Source organism: Pongo pygmaeus, chromosome 3 (genome assembly GCF_028885625.2).
Source record: "Pongo pygmaeus isolate AG05252 chromosome 3, NHGRI_mPonPyg2-v2.0_pri, whole genome shotgun sequence".
In the NCBI taxonomy this organism is placed as follows: Eukaryota; Metazoa; Chordata; class Mammalia; order Primates; family Hominidae; genus Pongo; species Pongo pygmaeus.
Window position 1 is genome coordinate 8312441 of NC_072376.2, and position 24329 is coordinate 8336769.

At 45.5% G+C, this 24329-nt stretch overlaps 1 long non-coding RNA gene across 2 annotated transcripts in view; it reads right to left on the reverse strand.

The window, feature by feature from the left end:
• Positions 1–913: 913 nt before the first annotated feature.
• LOC129034749 (uncharacterized) overlaps positions 914–24329 on the reverse strand; it is a 36353-nt gene continuing 12937 nt past the window's right edge. Inside the window, exon 3 of one of the 2 annotated variants that reach the window (XR_008501996.2) lies at positions 914–1031. This is a non-coding gene — a long non-coding RNA (uncharacterized LOC129034749). Of the gene's footprint in view, positions 1032–18658; positions 18925–24329 lie in introns of those variants that run through there. The other variant, XR_010126005.1, reaches the window with a different exon arrangement.

A 24329-nucleotide genomic window follows, 5' to 3' on the forward strand; every position in this document is an offset into this window, starting at 1 on the left:
AAACATCCTAAAGGCTCAGTTTTCTCACCAATGAAGTGGAGATAGTTAAGAGTTCCCGCTCCCTAGGGTGAAGGTGAGAATGAAGTCACTGAGCATAGTGCCCAGAAAACAAATCTTTCACAAATGTCACCTTAAGGAAAATTGCACAGTTACGAGTGAGAAGAGCGGAAGTGACTGGGTCACCCCAAAACGAGCCAGAATCCTGGTCCCTGAAGCTGGGTTCCAGGCGGTGAGACAGGAAAGGATCAAAGTGAGAAATCTGTGGGTGGATACACTGATTTTCTCCTCCTAACATTTGTGTGTGTGTGTGTGTATGTGTGTGTGTGTGTGTGTGTGTGTGTGTGTTGGGGGAGGGAAGAATTAGGAGCGGGGTGGGGGTGCTTTAGGAGACAAAGGAAGAAGGGGTCAGAGAGCAGGCACCAAAAAAAAAAAAAAAAAATGCTAAGAAAATCAAAGGGCTGCATGGAAACAATCCTTTCAGGGGCTATTGTGCTCTTGCCCAGCTCCTCCACCGGGACTGAACGGATTCCTCAGCCGCGTCCTCCTCTCCCACCAGGGTGCCTGTAGGGGTCAACTGGGTTCAAGGATGTGACAGCTGCTCAGGACAGGGGAAAGCACTGTACAAATGTTTGTTAATGGTGACGATGACGATGTTGATTTTTGTGTCTGTGGTTGGAAGGATCCCTCTGGAATCATTTCACATTCTGTGCTTTCCTGGCTGACCCAAATCTGGGCAACTGGGTTTTTTTTTGTTTGTTTTCTTGTTTGTTTTTTGTTTTTGTCACTCTCTTTGTGCCCACTGCCAGGGCTCAAGGTCTGTCCCTTCAGAGCAAGACGTGACCTTAGAAGCCCTCTCGGTCCTTGCTCCTCAGTCAATCCACAGATGGGCAATCCACAGATGGGCATCCTCTGGGAGCCTGTTAGAAGTGCAGGATGTCTGCCCCCAGCAGGTTTCCTGAATCAGGCTCCGCATTTTAACAGGATCCTCGGATGATTTGAGAAGCTCTGCTCTAGTCCAGACTTCTGGTTCCCTGTGGAGGAAACAAAGGCTCCAAGAGGGTAAGGGACCTGCTCCAAGTCACAAAGAATGTTTGCGCCAGGGCTAGAACTGTCACCCTGGCTCCTGGGCCCCCAGACAGCTGTCTTTTGTCAGAAGCCTTTGGGTAAAATAGGTTGTGGAGGAGTGGATGTGAGATTCCTATGTTAGGAGGAAAGCTGTCTTCTGCCCTGAAAGCTGTTCTAGTGGGAACACAGTGGCCCTCACTGACCTCATTCAGCTGTGGTTTGGGTACAGGTAAGAAGAAAGTCCGTGCAATTTGCAGATATATAAAATCTCTCCTCTTCCAGAGAAGGCTGTGCAGAAACATCATAGCAGTTAGATTGCTTTTGCATTGACCCAGACCTCTCTGTGCCTCAGTTTCCTCATCTGGAAAAGATGTTCCCTCCTGACCCTATGCAATGAGCACCTGCCACATGCCAAGCCCAATGCCTGGTGGTCACACAAGTCACAATGGCATGAGACACACAGAAAGACCATGGCAGTGTCTGCTAAGGATTCAAGGAAAAGTGAGGAGAGTGCACCCAGAAAAAAAAAAATCACAGAGAATCACAGGCTACCACTAGAGAAAGTATCTATTTGACCCCATTTGTGAAAGTAGGCCATTAGAACTTTACCTTTCCCTAATGCTCAGTTGCATGAAACCAAACTGCTTCTTCCACGAACCCATATGAGAGAATGATGGCACTGAAAGGAGCTTCAGATAGGAAATTTTCTGATCCACCTTCATTTTCCAGAAGGGGAAACTGAGGAACAGAGAGGTGCAGAAACTTCCCTGGGGACACACAGCATGAGTAGTAGCACCATGTTATGGACAGAATGTTTGTGTTCCCTCCAGATTCATATGTTGAAGACTTAACTCCCAAGGTTGGTATTTGGAGGTGGGGCCTTTGGAGATAGTTTAGTTGAGATGAGGTCATGAGGGTGGGATCTTCATGACTGGATTAGTGCCTCTATAGGAAGAGACCAGAGAGCTTGTTCCCTCTCTCTCTCTCCACTATGTGAGAACACAGCAAGAAGGCAGCCGTCCGCAAGCCAGGACCAGGAGCCCTTACCAGACAAGAATCAGCTGGCCCCTACTTCTTGGACTTTCAGCCTCCAGACCTATGAGAAGTCAATGTTATCTGAGCCACCCTATGGCTGTGGTATTTTGTTATAGCAGCCAGAGCTGACTGAAACACACCAGAACTACCCATCCTTTTTCTGGTACACTTTATATCTCACATCCTTCTACCCCAACCCCTCATGAGAAACTCACAATTCAACCAGCACTGACAAGTACCCTCCTTCTGTTAGAGTTAGGCTGGTGATTGAGACATGGTTACAATCACACTGGACTCCAGGGAAGCTAAAGCTTAGCAGGGCCTGACCTGAGAAGGTCCTGCTCACATAAAAGCCAGGACACTAGAAAGATGGAAGGTGCCCCACCCCTAGCATGGGGAGGAGGTGGGGGACTGAAGTGGGCAGGACCATCCTAGGGGTTGGGTACCCTAAGAAAGGTGCCTGGGACCCCCATGCTGCTGAAAGGGCTTTCCAACAAAAATGCTGGAGACCTGGAAAAGTAATTTTTGGCTCCACCAGGAGGAAAGCAAACTACAAAGTCAAAACTAATAAATGTTTAATTAAATGTCTACAGAAGGTAGCACCGTGTCAACATCATTAAAATGCTAAATTAATTATTCCTAAAAATTTCATTACATGTGAAAAGGATTTAATTTTCTCACTTTGCAAGAATTTCCCAGTACACCCAATCATTTCTGTGAAATCACAGCCACTGTAAATTAGTGCCTTGTAGCCAACTAAAAGCAAAATCAAAATTATTTTTTAAATACAGTTTCAGAAATTATGGAATAAAAAGGCCCTATGTAATGTGTTTTGAAGTTTGCTATGATGACAGCCAGGCTCCACAAAACAAAGGTAGCTAAGGGCCTGCAAGGTACTGACTTGGTACCTTAACTAGCTGGTGTCACACTCCCTGCTGGGCATCCCTGGGCAGGTCACTTCACATCTTTGAGCTTCAGTTTTTCCCCTTCTGAAATATCCAAGGGGTCAGTAACCCTGGCTGCGAGAGCTTGTTGTGAGGATCCAAAGCCTTGACCCAGGCAGTAAAGAGGCATAAAAGCCAGACAGGGCCTCACTTGCCTGGGACCCAAAATTTAAAAGGGCGCCCAAAATCTCAATAACCAAGATAAAGAATACTTTAATGTAATAAATTTTTAATCGAAGTAAATATATTTTTAAACTTAAATAAATAAATGAAGGGTTTTTAAAAACACACATACACACACAAGATGACAAAAATGCCAAATATTTAAATATCCGTCTGGGACTCTCAGGCCACCCTGCCCAGCAGCATCCCTTCTAGCTCTGTGATCTGGGGCCTCTGTGATCTGAGACTCCTTCTGCTCCTCACTTCACAGATCTGTACAATGGGGTGATCTGTACAATGGGATCTGCACAATTGGGTGGTATATACAATGGGGTGATCTGTACAATGCGATGATGTGTACAATGGGGCAATCTGTGCAATGGGGTGATCTGTACAATGAGATGATGTGTTCAATGGGGTGATCTGTGCAATGGGGTGATGTGTACAATGGGACAATCTGTGCAATGGGACGATCTGTACAATGAGGTGATCTGTACAATGGGGTGATCTGTGCAATGAGGTGATCTGTACAATGGGGTGATCTGTACAACGGGGTGATGTGTACAATGGGACAATCTGTGCAACGGGACGATCTGTACAATGAGGTGATCTGTATAATGGGGTGATCTGTGCAATGAGGTGATCTGTACAATGGGGTGATCTGTACAACAAAGTGATCTGTACAATGGGGTGGTCTGTACAATGGCTGATGTGTACAATGAGGTGATGTGTACAATGGGGTGAGCTGGACAGTGGGGTAAGCTATACAATGGGGTGAGCTGGACAATGGGTTGATCTGTAGAATGGGGTGAGCTGGACAATGGGGCTACTCACCCCACCCACCTCGCAAAGTGATCCAGCACAGGAAATGGGTTAATAGAAGTTCGGATTTAGAAGAGTGCCTGGCACGCCTAAGGGTGAGGTGCGAGGCGGGTGCTATATTGCTCTCAGCGGGCACATCGCGCGTATCGGAGAAAACCCAGGTCACACTGTCACCCACGAGGTTACGCTGGGGCCGGGGCTTGGCGCAGGCGTGTTCTGGTCGCCTTCGGAGTGGCCTGCGCTGCAGCTCCCGCCCTCAGAGAGGCTCTTGGGGGCTCCGGGGGCAGCGAACCGGGCGCCGGGCGCTGGGGGCCAGGCTCTTCTGCCCGTGGGACCCCGCCGCGCGCCTGTCTCCGCCTTTGTCCCGCTCAGCGCCGCGGGCCGCACGCTCCTCCCAGCGCCGCCAGGCGGCCCGCGCCCTTTGTCTGCCCTGAGGCGTCTGGGGCGGCGCTGACACTTGATCCCGAGGCCCAGCGAGTCCCTCATTAGGCGCGGCCGCACTTCAAAGGGGGCGCGACCGTCCCTCTCAGACGGCGACCCGGGCGGGGCCGCGCCAGCCGAGCGGTTAACCCTCTCCTTTGGGGATGGGAGGCGGCTTCCCCAAAGGGGTCCAATAATGAAACTCTTTTTGTCCATTGCAGGCTCAAGCCGTCTGTGTAATTATCTGAAACTTTTTCATTTCGGAAATGAAACAGCTCCTCCCTTCACCGCCACCTTGGCTATTTCTGGGACCAAAGGAATCCTTGAAGCTGACCGGGCAGGAGAGTCCACGCTGGGAGTAAAATCACTACAAACGTTTGTAGGGGCCTGGCTGAATTAGTTCAATTTCAGGGAGAAAACTGGTGTGTGTGTGTGTGTGTAAAATCACTGCAAATGTTTGTCGGGGCGTGGCTGGATTAGCTCAGTTTCAGGGAGAAAACTGGTGTGTGTGTGTGTGTGTGTGTGTGTGTAAAATCACTGCAAATGTTTGTCGGGGCATGGCTGGATTAGCTCAGTTTCAGGGAGAAAACTGCGGGGGTGTGTGTGTGTGTGTGTGTGTGTGTGTGTGTGTGTGTGTGTGTGTGTGTGTTGTGTGTATGTTGGGAGGAAGGCGGAGGAAAGAGGAGGGCATTCTCTGGTGGAGGAGAAAGAGCCTGAGCTTCTCCCTTTCCCATGTCTTTCACAGCAGCTCATACACTGTTTTCTCACCTTGCAGTGTCCCACTTTCTACCTAATGACCTACCCTCCCCTAAGGCCCTGCTCAACTCACCTTCACTGAGAAGTCTTCTCTGGCCTTCAGCCCCTTCCTTAAAGCCCAAGGTCTCTGAAGCTGCACTTGATTGGTTGGATACTGTATTAGTCCATTCCCACACTGCTAATAAAAACATACCTGAGACTGGGCAATTTATAAAGGAAAGAGGTTTAATTGACTCACAGTTTAGCATGGTTGGGGAGGCCTCAGGAAACTTACAATCATGGCAGAAGGGAAAGCAAATGCGTTCTTCTTTACATGGCGGCAGGAAGGAGGAGTGCTGAGCAGAGAGGGGAAAAGCCCCTTATAAAACTGTCAAATGAGAACTCATTCACTATCACAAGAACAGCATGAGGGTAACAGCCCGCATGACTAAATTACCTCTCACTGGGTCCCTCCCATGACACTGGGGATTATGGGAACTACAATTCAGGATGAGATTTGGGTGGGGACACAGCCAAACTATATCAGATACTTAGCTGGCTGGATTCCCGGCTGGAGCACACACCTGCCCTGTGAGCTACACATTAGCAGGGCCAAGTATTGCGAATGCAGTGTCTGGACCAGGTTTCCCACATGCTAACCCTTGGAGAATGACTGGGCAAAGTATTTATGAAGGAAGTGCTCTCACAAGAAAGCAAGAGGGGAGTGGAGGAAGAGGGAGAGGAAAGGAGAAGAGGCTACACAAGGACATCACATCAGAAGTCCCAGTCCCAGCCTGATCCCGAGCTCCCCAGAGTAGATTACAGCTGCTTGGAGGCAAGGAACACGGGCTGTCCTACCCTCCTGCCTGTCTGTTTTTGAAATGTTGATGCTCACTGCCATTGCAGAAGTGGCTGCAGTGGCCCAGGGAAGTCCCTCCAAGAAGGCTACAGGGTGAGTCTTAAGAGTGGAGCTCACAGAAGCGTGGAGGATGGGCATGCAGAGCCAGAAAAGGGCATGCAGGATATCTGAGGGCCCTGGACAGACGCAACAGTGTCTGCTGCAGCAGCTCACAGTGAGTGTGCCACATCATGGCCTGGAAAACACTCTAGTGCTCTTTTTATATACAGTTGGTGCCTGTCTCTCCCAGTAAACAACCAGCTCCTTGAGGACAGAGACAGTGAGAAAAGTCTTTAGCAGGGAATGAGTACTGTGTTCCATGCTCTTGCCACCAGTCTTAGAAATTCCCATAAGCATTCATTCACCATCTTCCATGTGTCAGACTCTAAGCCAGCAATATGGATTAGGATGGCTTGGTTACCTAATGAAACCCCCCACTAGAGTGCAAGCTCTTTGAGGGAAAGTGCTGTATCTTGTTCTCCATTTTCATCCTTAGTACTTAGCACAGAGCCTTTTACAATGGTAGGAGCTCAATAAATATTTGACGAATGAATGAACAACTTGTCTCAGGGAGTTGGAATTCACAGCCTAGTACAAGAGGTGCACAATATATTAAATATTTTTTAAAAGCTAAATGTGAAAACAGTAGCAGAGGGAGAAAAATGATTAACTTGGGGTCAAATTTAGGGATCAAAGAAAGTTTCACAGAGTCAAAATATTTGAAATGGTCGGGTTTATCGTGCCTGGGAAAAGCATTCCAAGCAGAGAGACAGCCTGTGCAAAACCAAACAGGCATGAAAGAAGCTATCTGGTTCTGGGAAATGGGGGCCTTCCAGCTCCAACATCACATGGGAACTCGGGGAAAGTTAGTGATGATGTAATGATTTCAGGGAGTACTGCAGAAATGGGTGATTTTCATTTTCTGCTCAGATTTCACTGTAGCCTTTGAAAACGGCAGAGCCAGAAACTGAAAATTGATACACTCTTCCAAGGGGAGAGGGCCTAAGCTGCCACTGAACAGGTGTGATGCATGTGCCTCCTTTCAGCTGGTCAGGTGGGACAGGTAGAGTAAGGAGAGCCTCTATCAAAGGGTGGCCTGGAGCAGAATATCAGGCTATGTGTATTAGTTCATTTTCACACGATATGAAGAACTACTTGAGACTGGGTAATTTATAAAGAAAAGAGGTTTAATTAACTCAGAGTTCCCATGATTGGGGAGGCCTCAGGAAACTTACAATCATGGTGGAAGGCATGATGGCAGGAGGGGTGGAAAGAGGGGAGTGTCACACTTTAAAACCATCAGATCTCATGAGAACTCACTCACTATCATGAGCACAGCAAGGGAGAAATCCACCCCCATGATCCAATCATCTCCCACCAGGCCCCTCCTCCAACACATGGGGATTACAATTTGATATGAGATTTGGGTGATGACACAGAACTAAACCATATCACCATGGGACCTGAAGAACGCATCCAAGGAGGAAGGCTGCCAGGCATGAGTGTTGGAGCTCTGGCTAAATGAAGAAAGCACCAAAAGGGGCAGCTCAGTGTAGGGTGTTAGATCCAAGGTGAGGAAGGTGACCCTATAGAGATGTCAGAGGCCAGGCAGGATAAGCAGGGCATCCATGCATGGAGAAGGCCTAGCATCAGCTGTCAGGGCCCCAGTGGACCAAGAATAACATCCTTCTAAGGGAGAGAATGGCAATGGAGATGGAGGATTATTTATACCCATGGGGATTGATCAGGTAGGCAAATATATTAAAAGCAAAGGAGAAAGATTTCTCACTGTTGGAGAATCAAGTTACAAATATGGAAAGAGAGAATCTGGAAAGACCCTTGTGGAGGGGATTGTGATTGGAGGTATTGATAAGAACTCATGACATTCAATATCTAAATAGACATAGAAATATAGATGATAAATATGTGTGCATGTATGTATACTTGCAACTGGATGTGTATATAAACACATATATTCCTTAGTTTTGTCTATTGAGAGAACCTGAGGGCACTGACACTCCAAAAGCAGTGAGCCTACATTGTACCCAGGTTTTGGATTCTAAATTTCATCTCAACTAACAGGAAGATGCACCCTAGAAGAAATGGGTGATTCTGGGACTGAGGCAGAAAGGAGCCTGGAACATCTTGTTACCCAGAAAGTAAGCACCCAAACAATGATGGAAACATGCCAGAAGAACACAGAAGCCATCGCTGGACATTTCTGGAGTAATCTAAATACAAATAAGTAATGAGAGTTAAGAATTATGATCTACAGAATAAAACAGGAAAACAGGAGTCCATAGTGTTATTAATAACTGAATACATTGAAGGTTTCATGAGGAACAGGATATTTATATAAAAATAATTATCAACTGCAGAGGGAAAAACAGTAAAAATAGTAGCTTCACAATGGAGAAGGTGGGCAGACGCCACTTTAACCAGATGATGTAGGTGAACATCATCAGTCACGGGACACATTGAGTTCTTATGCATCTGATAGGATGCAACCTAGAGAACATGGTGCCATTTGTGTGATATTTCTGCCAAAGATGTGCATATCCTAATTCTAATCAGGGTGAAAGGTCAGACAAATGCAGATTGAAGGACATTCTCTCAAATGATTGGCCAGCCATCTTCAAAAGAGTCAAGGTCGTGAAAATCACAGAAAGACTGAGGAAACATTTCAGACTGAAGGAGACTAAAGGAGCTTGATATCCAAAGGCAATGTGTGATTCCACCCTGGCTCCTTTTGTTATAAAGAACATTACTAGGACAAAGGATGAAACCTCAATGTAGTCTGAGGTTCAAATGGTAAAAATGCCCGTTGTGAACGTCATGATTTTGATGGTCATTCTCTCTGTTTGTTGGAAATACACAGTAAAGTGTCCAGGGGTGACAGGCGTCATGCTGGCAACTTACTTTCAGATGACTCAGGGACAAAAATTATTTGTACCATACTTGTAACTTTTTTGTAAATTTGAGATGGTGCTAAATATATATAATGCATAAAACTTAGGTCATATTACTCCACTGCTCAGATTACGATTTGAGATGAGATTTGGGTGGGGACACAGAGCCAAATCCTATCACCATGGAACCTGAAGAAGGTGTCCAAGGATGGGGACACCTAGAGGTTGGATACCTTTTCTGGCATGCTTTATATCTCATGTTCCTATAACCCACCCCTTCCCCATGAGAAAGTCACAATTCAACCAGCACTGACACAGTCCCTCCTTCTAGTAGAGTTAGGCAGGTGATTGAGACATGGATACGGTTACATTGTAACCTTAGTGCTTCCCTATCACCTTTGGGATAAATATAGAGTCCTGACCATGGTCCCTGAGCCCTACATGGCCTGGCCCACCTCCTGTCCCAACCCCTGTGCCTGGCTGTGTTTCAGCTACATTGGCCTGCTGGAGGTTTCTGGAACAGGTCCAGTGCTCTCCTGCCTCTGGCCCTTTGCACTTGTTCTTCCCTTTGCTTGGAGTGTGAACCCCCCAGATTTCCACATGGTGCTCCCTGTGCAAATGTCCCCCATCAGAGAGGTCTTGGAAAATAGCTCCTCCTCCTCCTGGTCAGTCACCTGCATCGCTCCACCTGTGTTAACTTTCTTCATCATGCTTTCACTACGTGATATTTTAAGATGGTAATATGGTTTGGCTGTGTCCTCATCCAAATCTTATCTTGAATTCCCACATGTTGTGGGAGGGACCCAGTAGGAGGTAACTGAATCATGGGGGCAAGTCTTTCCTGTGCTGGTCTCATGATAGTGAATAAGTCTCGTGAGATCTGATGGTTTTAAAAACAGGAGTTTCCCTGCACAAGCTCTCTCTTTGCCTGCTGCCATCCATGTAAGACGTGACTTGCTCCTCCTTGCCTTCCACCACGATTGTGAGGCCTCTCCAGCCATGTGAACCTGTAAGTCCATTAAACATTTCTTCCTTTTGTAAATTACCCAGTCTCAGGTATGCCTTTATCAGCAGCATGAAAACAGACTAATACAGATGGGTTTCCCTGTGTGTTGTTTGTTTCTTCACTAGAAAGTCAACTCTCTGTGGGAAGGAGCTCTGTGTTGCTTCTCTCTACTCCCAATGCCTAGAAGAGTTCCAGCACTGTGGGGATGGGTCAGCAATTATTCCTGAGGAATGTCAGGCCCCTGGCGAGGGCCTTCCCTCATCACCTTGCAGCAAGGTGGGCCTACCTGTGTTCTCATTTTGAAGATGAGGAAGTTGAGACTCAGAGAAGTGAAGTGATTCACCCAAGGACACATAGACAATACCCAGAGGAAATAGGATTTGAACTATCAATGAAAAAAAAAAAAAAAACCACAGTGCAAGACACTTGTGAAAGGTGGCAAGACAGGTTTTATTCAGACTCCTGCTTTGGGGGAGACTCCAGGCCAGACAGAACTCAGCCCCAGTTAAAGGGGACTGAGGCTTCTGAAGGGAGAACAGAGAGAGAACCAAAAGGGATGCTGGGGAAGTGAAGAAGGGGGAACAAAAAGGGCCTGGGGTCTATGTGGAAATGGAAATTTCAGAAGAGGTCACTAGAGAATTCCTGAAAACGGTTTGGTGCAAGCTGGGTTGGGACAATGCACATTTTGTGGTTTGGTGGCATTGCATTTTCTTGAGTAAAGACTTAGTGCAAGGCAGGGGTGGGGTCACCTTTAGAGACACAGCCTAGAGCAGGTGGAGCCAGCCTGAAGTGTGGTCAAGTCTCAAGCATGGCACCTGAGGGAGCGATCTGTGCCTCCTGAGAGCTCACTGTTCACAGACCCAAGCCTTCAAACTCTAGAGCAAGGCACAGGGAGGGGGATTTTGCAAATTATTTTTCAAAGGAAGTCTCAGGGGCAAAGGAGAAGCCCATTGTCTATTTCTTTTGTATCTTGTCCTCTCACAGTGTCCATCAGAAGGCCGTGCCCAGACCCCTGCTGAGTAGTTGGCAGGGTGGCTGCGCATACTGGAAAGCACATAAGCTTGAAGCCAGACAGATGGGAGTTCCAACCCCAGCCCTGCCACTTATCCCCAGGTGACACTGAGTACGTGACTCAACTTTCCTCAGCCTGAGTTTCTTAATCTCAATCACGTTACCCACCTGGCACCTTGTTGGAAGGTTTATATAACCCAAAAGGTGTACATGCCAAGCACAGTATGTGGCCACAGGCAGTTCTCAGTAAGGGGGATGATAAATCCATCATGGGCTGGGTTTTGACACTGTTCACCCGAGCCTAGCAACTAGAGATTCCAAGGGATGAAAGATCAGGGAGGAAGGACCACACTGTCTCTGCCGGAGGCCTGGAGGGGAAGCTCCTGGTGACAGAGGCTGGATTCCAAAGTGTCTCTTCTTTGACATTGGTACCAGTCCCACTCATGTTTTGCATGAGATTTTCCCCCAGACCCTGTGGACTGAGCCAAGCCCCACAGGGGTGGTGCTTCTCCCTCCTTGCTCAGTGCCCAACCCTTCTGCTTCAAAGCCTCTATGGAGATAGCTTTCTCATTTGGCCCAGGCGGCCAATTCCAGTGGAGTATATGATATCGTCCACAGGCTGTTGGCTCAATGTGGAGAAACACAAAACCATCTTGAAATGCGACTTTACAGTTTTGATTTTGCTTGTTTATAAATGTATACTGTAAGCAAGCTGCCATCGCCTACAATCCGGTCTCTTCTCTGGCATCTAATTACCTTTAGAGCATGAATATCAACATCAAGAAGATGTTTTTTCCCCAGCCAAAGAGCAATTGGAAACATTTGATACCCTTTTCGCCATTAAGGATGGATAGGAAGGGGAGGTTATAAAATATGTCCCTATTGGCCTGGCACGGTGGCTCACGCCTGTAATTCCAGCATTTTGGGAGGCTGAGTGGGGCAGATCACCTGAGGTCGGGAGTTTGAGACCAGCCTGACCAATATGGAGAGACCCTGTCTCTACTAAAAATACAAAATTAGATGGGCGTGGTGGCACATGTCTGTAATCCCAGCTACTCAGGAGGCTGAGGAAGGAGAATTGCTTGAACCCAGGAGGCAGAGGTTGCGGTGAGCTGAGATCACACCATTGCACTCCAGCCTGGGCAACAAGAGTGAAACTCCGTCTTAAAAAAAAAAAAAAAAAGTACCTATTGCACTTTTTGATAGTCTTTGTGTCTAGCTAGGAAATAAAGCTCCACCATGTTATGTCCTGTCAAGTTACCATCCGTTCACTCAACAAATATTTATTGAGCGCCCTCTCTAGATACTTGGTCAGTGGACACAACAGGTGATGATCCTGTCATTGACACCTTGGCACAGGTGGCGCTTTCTGCCAGGTTCACCTTTCTCCTTGCTCTGCCTGGTGAATTTCTATTATCCTTCAAGACCCATCTCCCCTGGAAGGGTTTCCCTGTGTGCTTTCTCTGTGTTGTCGTAACACTGTACATATCCCTTTTATTGCACTTTATTACCTTGTTCTGTACATTAATAGACTATTCTGGGGGGCAGTTGTACGTTTACAGAAAAATTGAGCAGAAAGTATAGAGTTACCATATACCTTCCTCAACACCTCTTCTCTCGGACTTTCCCCTATATTAACATCTTGCATTAGTGTGGTACATTTGTTACAACTGATGACTAAATATGGATACATTATTATCAACCAAAATCTACAGATTACATTAGGGTTTACTATTTGTATTGTACATTCTATGGGTTTGACAAAGATATAATGACATGTATCAACCATTACAGTATCATACAGAATAGTTTTATTGCCCTAAAAATACTGTGTTTGACCTATTTATCCCTCTCTCCCTCCCCTGAGCCCCTGGCAACCACTGATCTTTTTACTGTCTCCATAGTTGTGCCTTTTCCAGAATGTCCTATAGTTGAAATCTTGCAGTATGTAGCCTTTCTGACTGGCTTCTTTTACTAGCAATATGCATTTAAGGTTCCCCCACATCTTTTCTATAGCTCATTTGCTTTTAGTGCTGAATAATATTCCACTGTATGTATGTATCACAGTTTGTTTATCCATTCACCTATTGAAAGACATCCTGGTTGCTTTCATGTTTTGGCAGTTATGAACAAAGCTACTGTAAACCTCTGAGTGGAGGTTTTTGTGTGGATATAAGTTTTCAGCTCCTTTGGATAAATACCAAGGAGCATGCTTGCTGGATCTTATGGTAAGGGTATACTTAGTTTTGCCAGAAACTTCCAAACTGTCTTCTGAAGTGGCTGTACCATTTTGCATTCTGAGCAGCAACAAATAAGAGCTCCACTTACTACTTTTTATTTTATCTGTTAACTGCTCTGCTCCCACCACCAACTACCCTTCAGATTGTGAGCTACCTGAGCACGATGGCCAGGTGTTATCATTGCATCTTCAGTGTTTGGCACTGAAATGTTTATGGTATTAATTATTTGTCAAGTTCAAATTTTAAATTGCAGAATGATCTCTCAAGTAATAGCACATACCTCTGGATGCTACTTTGGTAGTGGGGAGGGCATTTAGAGGCATATGTTATGGCCAATGGAAGACCTAGCTTCTGTTCTGTGGATATGTTATTATCTACAGCATGTTAACATCAAGTTTAAATAATGTTCAGAACTAGAGTCCAACCAGAGTCTTCGAATAACTTATCCTTTATATTTTCATTTTGTAACTTTTGTTATTTTGTTAATAAACTGTTAAAGAATTGACCATCATGACCATGATAACTACACTTATCAGCTGTCACCTAGATCTCATAAAAGACTTACACATCTCAGCCATAGCAATCTTTTTGCAATCCACTGGGGAAGACAGACAACGGAATAGGTAAGGGCAATGGAGAATCCAAAGCTGTAACAGAAGGATGCATTAAGGACCATGGGTGTCCAAAGAGGACTCCTAACCTAGTTTTGGCTTGAGAAGGTGCAATGGATTCGATTCCTGTTCAGCAAATACTTGCTTTCTCCTTCCCTCTCCTGGGAAGAATAATCTTCCTCATCAGACCCAGCTGTGGGACTTGCTATGGCCAATGGAACATGAGTGGTCATGATGCAAGCAGAAGCTTTCAATGTGCTCATGTGGTTTTGTCCTTTTTTGCTCTCCTAATCCACCATGAGGAGAGCATCCCCTAGGTACATGGTGCTCCCTAGGTTAGGGTTCTGGAATGAGAGACACAAAAGCAGACCTGAACCCACATCCTGGGCCAGAGCCCCCTCAGCTGACCTGCAGACCTGCGAGTGGGAAAAAATGTTTATTAATGTTTGGGGGTTATTTGTTACACAGCATAATCAGCAACAGTGACTAGTACAGAAATCCTCCTGGGGAAGGAGGAACAATAAGAAATGTTATCCTGATGGACAGGGAAAGGTTAAGAGAAAAGCTGGCTTAGTGCAGGGAGCTGTGAGTACAATGAATAATATTTATAACTGGCACGAGGCCACTTGATAATTCGCTACAAATGAGAAGTAGATGGATGGAAGGCAGAGTAGAGCTGGTAACAATCACTATGGTAATCACTGTTAGTATCTAAACTGCTTACTCCTTCCTGGCAATGGCTCATTCCTGGTGTGCCAATCATGATTATCCTGTTCCTAACTTTCCCAGCCTTTTTGCAGCTAGGGAGTAGCTAGTGACCCAGTTCTGGCCCTTGAGACCTAAACAAAAATTTTCTCATGGATTTCTGGGAAAGGCTTTTCTTTCCTGATGAAAGATGTCAGATGTGGTTAAGGCAGTCTTCCCCCTCTCTCCAGGCTTAAACAAGGATGCAATTGCCTGAGTTCTAACAGCCCTCTTGCATCTATGAAGAAATGTCCAGAATTTCAGAGACATTGGCCCCATCATTTTTGAGCTCCTGAACTGAAACCTGCAACTACCTACTTCTAGACATCTTATTGTATGCGAAAAATAACTCCTCTGTTTAAGCATGAGGATTTTGTGTTAGGTATCATGTTCTGCATTAGCTCGCTTTCCTAACTAAAATAATAGCTAACATTTACAAACACTTACCACAAGCCTGGCACTGTGTTAAGCATGTTATCGCTATTATGCCATTTAACCTAAGTAATAATCCCATGGAAAAGTGGTATTATTGCCACATTAGAACTTTTCCCAGAGGTCAGATCTGCTAAAGGCTCTGCTACTCCAATTCTACCTAACTCCTGGGGTGCAAACCCTAGTCTGGCTGTACCTACTCCAAAACAATAAGTAAAAGCTTTACTCTACCTGGATATAGGCTGAGCCAGAAATCACTTTGAGAAACAGAGATTTGAGCCAAGGTCCTCAATCCCTTCCAATGGCAAGGGAGAAAGTTGTGAGTTGGGGCTGAAGATCTTGGGGTTCTGGGGTCCCCACATTTCTGAGCTCCATGCTGTGAAGTGGGTCACTGGGATGAGTAGAAAGAATGTTGAGGATTCTCCAAATTTTTTTTTTTTTTTTTTTTTTTTCTGTGAGACAGAGTCTCGCTCTGTCTCCCAGGCTGGAGTGCAGTGGTGCAATCTTGGCTCACTGCAAGCTTCGCCTCCGGAGTTCACGCCATTCTCCTGCCTCAGCCTCCTGAGTAGCTGGGACTATAGGCACCCACCACCACGCCCGGCTAATTTTTTGTATTTTTAGTAGAGACAGGGTTTCACCGTGTTAGCTAGGATGGTCCCGATCTCCTGACCTCGCGATCTGCCCGCCTCGGCCTCCCAAAGTGCTGGGATTACAGGCGTGAGCCACCACGCCTGGCCCGAGGATTCTCCAAATATTTCTGGATCCCAGGGTTAGCCAGCCTCCCTCTCTAGAAGCTCTGATAGGGGAGAGGGTTGGGTGTGTATGGAAAGGCCTCTGTCAGAGTCAGCTTAGTGATACTATTTAAACAAGTCTTGTCTCCACTTGCTTCTGCTATTACTGCTTGACTTCACCAATCAGTTTAAGAACCAAACACCTTGGGATAGTTAAGAAGAAGGTGAAGCAGTCATTAAAAAAAAAAAGAAGAACAAAATCATGTCCTTTGTAACTACATGGATGGAGCTGGAGGTCATTATCCTAAACAAACTAACACAGAAAGAGAAAACTGAATACCACATGTTCTCACTTTTAAGTGGAAGCTAAACAATGGGCACATAAAGATGGAAACAATAGACATTGGGGACTCCCAAAGCGGGGATCATTAGAGTGGGCAATAGAGTTGAAGAATACCTATTGGGTACGATGTTCACTATTTGGGTAATGGACACACTAGATGCCCAATCCCACCAGTACATAATTATACCTGTGTAGCATATATGCACATGCACATATTGAATCCATAATAAAATACATTTTTTTAAAAAAAAGAAAAAAATTCAATCAATATGTATGCATCACGAAATTTTTATTCCATTCTGATCAGGCACTAACAGAATGAACTTTTCTAAATGAGAAAGTTTGTCTTCTGAATTTTAAGCAGAGCACACTTGAATTTTGATGCTGATAATAAAATGTAGTATAGTAATATGCAATTCATCACTGTTTTAATTTTCTGACAGGTGGAAATTAGGCCAAAATAAATACTACTTTCTGCTTAAAAAAATGCAGGTGAGCACTATCAATAATTCACTCCTTAGTATGGATTCATTTGCTTCTATTATCTTTGTAATGCTTGGGCAAAAAGTGCTCAAAAACGAAAGTTTTGTTAGGGGATGTTGAATAAATGTTGCAGAATAAATAAATGTGTGTATGAATGAGCTGTATTCATGGAAGATTGTTCAGAAACCTATGGGTGGCCTTCTCAGAGCTGTACCCAGGGGTGTGCGTACAAATACACGCACACACACACACACACACACACACATTTTAAGAGGAGATGTGGAGCTTTCTAGGTCTTCTTGGGTAACAGAAGCAAGACTCAAAATGTTTGAGAAGTTAAAACAAGGGGAGTAGTGTAACAAGATTACGTTTAACAAGGGCAGGTGTCGGACTCTGAACATTTGTTGAAAACTGCCCCACACATGGAGGCGATGAGGGAGGTGAGGCTTAACAGACTCATGTGTGAAAAAGACAGGGGTCCCCTAAGTGGACAGGCAGCTCCCGCACGTCAGGGGTAGGACCTGGCTGCCAAGAACATTAATGAGCTCCCAAGCTGCTTTAATACAAGCACGGTTTTCAGAGGGAGAGACCCGATAGGACGTGAGTCAGACCACACCTGAAGTCTGGGACTCACTTCTGTAAAGAAACACTGGCAAAGTGGTGACCAAGCCAAAAGCCACTTGACAGAAGAAGGGACAAGGTGGAAAAGCAGGGCAGAAGAGGTGGCCGCAAAGGAGCGAGAATGCTAGGAACAGCTGGAGGGCAGGGTTTGTATCTGATTTGTCTCTGTATTCCCAGCATCTGGGATGTCTTTGAAGCTTTGTAAAGATTTGGAGAATGAGGCCAGGTGCGTTGGTGGCTCACGGCTGAAATCCCAGTGTTTTGGGAGGCAGAGGTGGGAGGATGGCTTGAAGCCAGGAATTTGTGACAAACTTGGTCAACATAGCGAGACACCATCTCTACAAAAAATTTTTAAAAATTAAAAAACTAGCTGGGAGTGGTGGCACACGCCTGTAGCCCTTAGCTCCTGGGAGGCTGAGGCAGGAGGATCACTTGAGCCCAGGAGTTCGAGGTTACAGTGAGCTATGATCACGCCACTGCATTCCAGTCTGGGTGACAGAGTGAGACCTTGTCTCTAAAAAAGTTGAAAAGAAAATGTGCTGAATGAACAAACTGGGGTGTCCCAAATATAAAGAGCTTTCCCATAAAGGAGAGAGTTCTCAATCTGTGGGGGTATTTAAGTACACAATAAACAGATGTTTGCTGGGTTGCTCTAAGAGAGAGTCAGGTGTCCAATGAAGATAGGGATAGCAATAGATGTGAATGTTAGAGACAGGAGGCAGCCAAGTGACCCAGGTGAAACCCCACCTCCAAGGCTAAAACAGCCTAAAGGCTGAGAAACTGGATTGCTGGTCCTGGATGAAGCCTGCCCTTTCCCAAATGATTTTCTCTAAATGAAGCCCACCTTCTTGCTGGGTGAAAGGGGTAGAGCCAGGGGAAGTTCACGAAGTTTGCAGGGGAGAGGAACCTGGCCTCTGTGGTAACCTGGGATTCAATTTGTGAGGAGACAGGTTGTTAGCAAGACCCCCTCTCACTTTGCTGAGAGTTTTTCTTTCTTTTTCCTTTTCGCCCAATAAATTCTGTTTTCCTCACCTTTCTATGTGTCCAAGAGCCTAATCTTCCCTGGTCGTGTGACAAGAGCCTGGTTTTAGCTGAACTCAGGAGAAAGCTCTGCATCACTAAGTTCTATTGGGTCCCAAGGATTTTGTTCCATAAGGCTAGATATTAAAGCCCTCCCCATGTCTATGTCTCCGACATCTATTTCTCTTTTATTAGTGATGTCCAAAGAGAAGGGAGGAGGAAGGATGAAAGGAAAGAGGAGGAAGAGAGGAGAGAGGAAAGAAGAGTGGCCGGCACAAGAGCTTGGAGATCCCTGAAGCTGTTTTCCTTTCTCCTCACCCCCACAGGGAGGGATCCACACCGTTGTGGGGTTTTTGTTGCTGTTGTTTTGTTTGTTTTGTTTTTCTTTTTTTGCGTCCCTTCATCAAAGCATTCATTGTAGTATATGGTAATTGTCTCTGAATGTATCAGCCTCTCTTCCCTGAGGCCTGGGTCTGCTTGTTTCATACCATCTTGTCCTTAACACACAGTGCTTGGTAAACAATACCTGTTAATAAACATTTGTTGAATGAATGAATGAATGAATGAATGAATGAATACTGCACTCTTTCGACTTGGTTAGAGACATGTCTTGTAGACTGGCATGTACTTCACACAGCACTCTTAGGTAGAGTTTGTATATGTTATTCCATTGAAGGGAAAAGGAAGCCAGGCTGTCGGGAGAAAAAAAAAAAAAAGACATTCTGAAGAAGTAAAAACTACCCTTGTGGGTTTCAAAAATGTCTGGGCTATTATGCCTGAAGCTGAAACCTCAGGTCATATTTACTTTTTCTTTTCTACAAACAGCTTATAGGTTTTCTAAAAAACAAAAAACAGACAACAAAACCTCTTGTTACTTTCTGCGTGCCTCCTTTCCATGTTATTTTCTTTTTATAATGAAATCATATGAGCATCTGTCCCTGAAATTCTGGCTCTTGATAATCTCTCTTTTATTTGCTTTGCTCTTCAAAGTTTATACAAATTGTACATTGATCTTGTACTTTGTGTAGGGTTTTAACTAGCAAAAGTACTGGAAAAAAATTTGAAATTACTTGAAAAAATTTCAATGAGGACAGGGCTATCCTAGTTTCTATTACAGTTCCTGCAGGTAGGGCGATGCCTGACACATAGTAGGTGCTCAATAAATACTTAGAGAATGAATAAAATATGTGCTGTCTACCTCGATGAGAGATATTATATCATACGCACATTACTAACATTACTAGTTAATCCACCAACACCCTTGTGGTTAAGTGTGATTCCGTTCTTAAGATAAACAAGAAATAAGATAAAGGAATTAGCCGATGGTGGTAACAAAATGAGTCAGAATTCAAACCCAGTGCTGTCTGACTCCAAAGCCAGGCTCTCTCTGCATCACAAGCTACCAAGGGGACAGTGGCATGTGGCTTCAGTGAAGCTCATCTTGGGCATCTCCGGTAACCTGCCCAACCCCTTCCCTTCCCAGCTGCTCTTGGGTCCAGATCTCTGGCAACCTGCTTCGAATGACTTTGAGAACAAAAAAGTATGTGTTAAGTGGATGGCTGGATAAAGGGTTAACGGCAAATGATAAAGACATGACAGTAAAATCAATAGATGGATACTTAGTTACATACAAACACATGCTCCTTCCCCTGCCTGTAATCCTGGTGTTTTGGGAGGCAGAGGTAAGGGGATCACTTGAGCCCAGGAGTTCAAGGTTACAGTGAGCTACGATCATACCACTGCACTCCAGCCTGGGTGACAGAGTGAGACCCTGTCTCTAAAAAAATTTCTTTAAAAAGATTTGCTGAATGAACAAACTGGGGTGTCCCCAAATATAAAGCGCTTCCCCTTTTTACAGAGAAAAGGCTGTACCTACAGTACCAGCCTGTCCATTTCAGTCTGGCAACACATCCTTAAAAAGACAGATTGGCCTCTAACTCTTCCCTGCCAATTCCACCCCTGCTGCCTGCCCCACCCAGGATGATAAAGGCCCTGAAGCCTTGAAAGCAAAGCATACTTTTGTGCTACAGTTTTTGCCCAGACCTCATTAATTCAGGAAGATGATATACTTCAGCCAGTGGAAAGATAGCAAATGCGTGCAAAGCCTCTTTAATTGTGGGTTTCCTTTCGCTGTCTGCTTCCTTAATAAATTTGGAAACTATTTTATGTAAATTCTCTAAATGAGGCTGTTGCATTTTCCTGCTCTAGGAGCTGGAGCAGAGATGGGGCAGAGCAGGATGGAGGGAAAAAACCGCCTTGTGAAAAATGCTCCTTCCCTAGGAGGCGGCATTGCCCCTGCTTTTCCAGTCTCGGCCAAATTCCTCCTAGGGATGCTGCGTGTCAATGTGAACCTTGAGGATGGGCGGGCAGGAGAAGAATGGTGAGGCGGAGATCCTGGCACCAGGAGTAACTTTGAGGGCAGGAAGTATAAACTAAGCCTGGAGATGCCTGGGGTGGGATTGAGTGGCTTTAATAAGTAAGATGTGTGGGCAAGAGGGAATGAAACTGAAATGGAGAAAAGATGTTGATTCAGCCAGCAAGGCAGAGCTGCAGGAGCAGCCCAGTGGGGCCAGGAGCCCAGAGGGTGAGACGACTCCCTAAGCTCCTTCTCCAGGTCACACTTGGCCTCAAAGCCAGAGTCCCTGCCCCTGCCGCTCTACTTTTCCACCTGGCTGGTCCACACACACTTGTGGCCTGATGACTCTTCCTGAGACTTTGGGGCTGAGTTGCCTGGGTTCCATTCTTTGTTGTTGTTGTTGTTTTGTTTTGAGACAGTCTTGCTCTGTCACCCAGGCTGGAGTTCAATGGCGCGATCTCAGCTCACTGCAACCTCCCCCTCCCGGGTTCAAGTAATTTGCAACCTCCACCTCTCAGGTTCAAGCAATTCACCGGCCTCAGCCTCCCAAGTAGCTGAGATTACAGGTGCCTGCCATCATGCCCAGCTAATTTTTGTATTATTAGTAGAGACGGGGTTTCCCTATGTTGGTCAGGCTGGTCTTGAACTCCTGACCTAAAGCAATCCACCTGCCTCAGCCTCCCAAAGTGCTGAGATTACAGGTGTGAGCCACCATGCCCAGCCTTTTGGGTTCCATTTTTTTTCTTTTTTGAGACAAAGTCTTGCTCTGATGCCTAAGCTGGAGTGCAGTGGCGCGATCTCGGCTCACTGCAACGTCCGCCTCCCACGTTCAAGTGATTCTCCTGCCTCAGGCTCCTGAGTAGCTGGGACTACAGGCGTGTGCCACCATGCCCGGCTAATTTTACTTTTTGTGTTTTTAGTAGAGATGAGGTTTCACTATGTTGGCCAGGCTGGTTTCGAACTTCTGACCTTGTGCTCCAGGTGCCTCAGCCTCCCAAAGTGCTGGGATTACAGGCGTGAGACACTGCTCCTGGCCTTAGGTTCCATTCTTGCTCTGCAACTTACTAGCTGTATGACCTCAGGTATGTGTCTTAACCATTCTGTGCCTTGATTTTTTTTTATATATCAACAAAATGCATATGACAAGAATATGAGCCACATAGGATTGTATGATTTATTCTCCCTCAAGCACTTAATAGTGCTTGGTACTTAATGAGTGCTACATAGGATTGGCTATCATTATCATCACTTTCATCATTATCTATCTCTATCAATGACAGCCTGTCACCCAAGCCCGAAATTTCAGAATATTTTCCTGTAGGGGATGGATTTTCCACTATATTCCCATCCTCAATTTCCTGGAGCCTTCACTCCTCAAGGCTAGGACAAATAAAAGACAAACTAAAGAGGAAGGAGGCAGATGTAACATAGAGAAGGAGCTTGCAAAGCTTAGACTTGAAGCACACCAATGAAAGGTCTGACTCTGACCCAGAGTCCACCCTGACAACAGTACCTAGGGGGGCGCAGCAAATTTCCTTTAGCCCTGGCATGAGCAACAGAAGCAAAGACAATGACAACTCAAAGAGGACAGGACCCAGGGGATCTCCAGGGACTTCAGTGGACCAAGAAGCGGAGGAAGGAAGAAGGGAGGAAGAGAAAGAAGCTCTTCAGGGAAGAGATTTCAGTGCTAACTAGAAGAGCAGCCATGGCTGTGTGTAAGGAAAAGAGGGCTAAGATTTCCTGCTGGCTATGGGACTGGGATGATGGCTGCTTCTAGGGCAGCTGCCTCTGCCTCTCCTCCCTCTGTTGACCCTGTGTGGGTAGAAACTTGAAGTAAAAGGACTGCTTGCATATTTTTCTGGACTCTGTGGGGGATTTACTGGAAAAGAGCTATTCTGTTGGTTTATAGATACCATCACCCAATCCCTCTACAGGAGGGGATCGAGGGCCACGTAGGGCTGATTTGGAGTCACCAATAGAGGCCTGTGGGTCCAACAGGAGGCAGCCAATATGTGAAAGTCCCTGGGCTACAATCAGGGGCTTTATCAATGAAATTATAGTAAACGAGACATTTTGGACAAAACAATTTGGGGTGTATAGGGGCATATTTAATATTTGCCAATATACAGCCTCTTTGTTGAAGTCCCTTACAAGGGCTAGTTATTCAACTCTAAATCTATTTAAAAATAAAAACCTAACCCACCATGGGCTACTTTTGGGGTGAGGGGAACCCAAAACTATTTGCTGTGATGCTCACAGTGAGACCTTTGTGTCCTGACTTTGAACTTACAGCTGCTGCAATTTGCCTGCCTTTTTGATGTACAATTATGAAAACTAGTGGTTGGCTTAAAACCTTCTGAAATTAACAGTTAAAGACTTAGCTTCCATGGGAGGGTAGGGGAGAACCCCCACAGTGTGGTCAATGCCCGGTTATTGATAGCTTATGCCCACAAAGCAAAGGAAGGTGCAGACAAGTAATAATGGAGACCTAAAAATATATCAACAAAAATAAATGCATTGTGAGGAAATTCCAAGCTCTATTAAAGGCACTTTTGGTGAAAGAAGCCCTGCAGAGAATTTCTTAATAAATTTCAAAGAGGGGAGGTGTTTGGTCGCTGGAGTAGCCTACATAAGCAATCGTGGTATTTGTGGAATGTCAAACTGCAGATTGCCAGAGATAATCATCCAGCTCCTACCACAACCATTTCTTATGCTAGATCAAGGTTTTGGACAGTGGTTTGGGGTTGACTGAGACTCATATCCTCACGTTAGATGATCCCATTAATGTCACAGACTCTCCCACTTGGAAAGAGTGGGTGAGTGTAGACATTCGTGCATGGAGCCAATGCTTCCACACTTCAAGATCTGCAGCCAGAGAGATACTGTCCTTATTGTAGACACCTTGGTAACTCATTCCAAAGTCCAACAACACCCACATCCAGGAAATTCTTCTTCATGTTTAGCCTAAATCCCTCATGCTTCAATGTAAGCTCATTTCCTCTCCTTCAGTCCAAAACAGAAATAGGGAACAGCTGCTCTCCACCACTGGTTCATGTGCTTGAGGACTTTCATTTCACCCAATCCCTAAATCTTCTCTTCTCCAGAATAAATATTCCAAATCCCAGAAACATTCTCTGAGATTTACCCAAACCATGTGGCCGATTACTTTCTAAGTGCTTCCTTTAATTCCAAACACTTGTCCAAGGTACCGTCTCAGCCTTTGCTCTTGAACAACACACATTCATTGGGTGATATGGAGACTGAAAGGAACCAAGCTTCCTTCCAAAATCTAAAGAAGACTTCTCACCACCTCCAGCTACCTTGGCATTGCCAGTCTGAAGTTTCTTCTGTCTAGTTTCATCCTCAACATCCCCACTGCCATGATGGCTGGATTTTTTATGACTAACTACACCAGATGCTGTGCTACACACTTTATATGGATCATCTCATTTAACACATTGATACGGTTTGGATGCGTCCCCACCCAAATCTCATCTTGAATTGCAGCTCCCATAATTCCCACGAGTTGTAGGAGGGACCGGTGGAGATAGTTGAATCATGGGGGCGGTTTCCCCCATACTGTTCTCATGGTAGTGAATTAGTCTCATGAGATCGGATGGTTTTATAAGTGGAAACCCCTTTCGCTTAGCTCTCATTCTCTCCTTGTCTGTCACCATGTAAGATGTGCCTTTCGCCTCCTGCCATGATTGTGAGGCCTTCCCAGCCACGTGGAACTGTGAG